The sequence below is a fragment of the Sceloporus occidentalis genome, unplaced genomic scaffold, assembly GCF_023333645.1.
Source record: "Sceloporus occidentalis isolate IW3139 unplaced genomic scaffold, rSceOcc1.0.p SCAF_53, whole genome shotgun sequence".
Lineage (NCBI taxonomy): Eukaryota > Metazoa > Chordata > Lepidosauria > Squamata > Phrynosomatidae > Sceloporus > Sceloporus occidentalis.
The window spans coordinates 5703706-5706013 of NW_028317033.1; the positions used below are offsets into that span (position 1 = coordinate 5703706).

Here is a 2308-nt window from a genome sequence, read left to right on the forward strand (position 1 = left end):
GCGGTCACGGTTCTGGGCTGTGCGTCTCGCCAACTCCGCTTCTTTCTCCTTCAGGGAGACGATCCGCTCCCGTATGGGGCCGCGATGACGACTCCCCACCCTGTTGCTCTGCTGCCGGAGCTCTTTCAGCTGTCCGGCAACCTCCTCCTTCTCCTCCCCCAGGGAACGCAACTCTTGTTGGAGGTTAGCCAGGGCCTGCCTGAGGGGTTCCCCGTCTGACTCCGCAGGTACTGGGAGCCCCACCTTAGCCTTTTGGGCATAGGAAGGGCCCTGTTCCACCGCCTCCTCATCTTCAGGGTTCGTATTCACACTCGCCTCGGCGGTCTCCAAGGCCCTGGCCCCGGCGTCCCTGAGGGCGAGGGCCCGTAGATGGAGGGCCCCCAGCAACAGGAGGGAAGTCTGGTCGACCCTCAGATGGTGGGGCAGACCGACTCCCTTCTTGAGCATGGCTATTTTGGCGCTCAAGGCCGTGGTGTATGCCTCGAGCGCCTCCATGTTCCGACGCACAGCCCTGCATACGGTTCCTGCAGTCTCCCGGGATGGGAGTAGGATGCCGTCCTCCGTGTAGACCAGTTTCTCCGAGATTATGGCAATGCGGCCCCTCCACTCCTCAATGAGGGTGGAGGCCATGATGGGACCCCGGGGAGGCAGTTACCTTCCCCGGGGTAGCAAACGTCCAGCACCGAAAGTAATAAAAAAGAAACCAAGTTCCACCAGCAACACAAAAACACCTCCTCTCCCCTCGCCTCCCAACTCCACAGTGAGCAGCCGACGCCCAGCCCTGATTGGAGCTGGAATTACCGCGGCTGCTGGCACCAGACTTGCCCTCCAATAGATCCTCGTTAAAGGATTTAAAGTGTACTCATTCCAATTACAGGGCCTCGAAAGAGTCCTGTATTGTTATTTTTCGTCACTACCTCCCCGAGTCGGGAGTGGGTAATTTGCGCGCCTGCTGCCTTCCTTGGATGTGGTAGCCGTTTCTCAGGCTCCCTCTCCGGAATCGAACCCTGATTCCCCGTTACCCGTGGTCACCATGGTAGGCACAGAAAGTACCATCGAAAGTTGATAGGGCAGACATCCGAATGTATCGTCGCCGTCACGGGGACGTGCGATCGGCCCGAGGTTATCTAGAGTCACCAAAGCGGCCGGCGGGGGCGAGCCCGCCGGATTGGTTTTGGTCTGATAAATGCACGCATCCCTGGGGGTCAGCGCTCGTCGGCATGTATTAGCTCTAGAATTACCACAGTTATCCAAGTAACAGATGGAGCGATCAAAGGAACCATAACTGATTTAATGAGCCATTCGCAGTTTCACTGTACCGGCCGTGTGTACTTACACGTGCATGGCTTAATCTTTGAGACAAGCATATGCTACTGGCAGGATCAACCAGGTAGCTCCCGTCGTCACGCGGGGGCCCGGCGGCGGCCGGGCCCGGACGCGGCCCCCGGCGGACCGCTCCCGCCCCGGGGGCCGGGGCGGGAGGCGGCGGGCGCCGGGGGCGCAGCCCTCGGATCGGGTCTGCGTAAGGGGGACGCGGCGAGGGGGCCGCGGGGACAGAGGGAGAGCGCGCGCTCCCCCTCCCTTCGTTCGGGGCCGGGAGAAAGGAAGGTGCGTGCTCCGCGGCGGGGGGAACCCGGGGTGGGACGTGGAGCACCCGCGGGTAGCCCCAACCGGCCGCGGCTTCGGGCCACTGGGAGTCCGGGGCCGAGCAAACTCAGTCACCTGCAAGGGGGGTCCGGCGCCCGGGGCGGCTCTCCCCAGTCCCGGGGGAGAGGCCTCGGGGCCAAGGGCCGGGCCGCGGTGGGGCCCGGGGGTCCGCGCCGGGAAGTGCTCGGGGAGGCGGGCCGCTCGCCTGCACCAGGGGGCCCGCCGGGGACCGCCTGAGCGAGGGTTGCCTTCCCCGGCCCGGCGCGGGGCACCAGATCGGTCGTTGTCCTGGTCGTGGCGGTCGACGCCGACCGCTCACCTATATATCCGGCGGAGGGTGCCTGACGTCCCTGGCGAACCGGGACGGAGTTCCGCGTCACCACCGGGAAAACCCGGCCAGGCAGGCCGACTTCGATGGAGCGAGGGTCGGATGCGGCCGGCAAATCCGTTCTCATAGACTTCCAGGGCTTTTCAAGCAACTTGGCCTGCCAGAAATGGGGACTTAGAGCGAAAACGCCAGCCGGCAGCGAGCAACTTGGGCTGCCGGGAACGGGTAGGACCGACAGTGCGGCACACGGGCTGGGCGGCCCGAGGTCCGGGGTGCCCCGGGCGGAACCCTCAGCCGTCTACCCGGCGGCAGGTTCACGGGAGCCGGGGCCGG

The 2308-nt window shown here is 64.7% G+C and overlaps 1 pseudogene; it reads right to left on the bottom strand.

The window, feature by feature from the left end:
* Positions 1–777: 777 nt before the first annotated feature.
* On the bottom strand, positions 778–1390 carry LOC149288280 (18S ribosomal RNA; annotated as a pseudogene; the record flags this gene model as incomplete).
* Between the last annotated feature and the right edge of the window lie 918 nt (positions 1391–2308).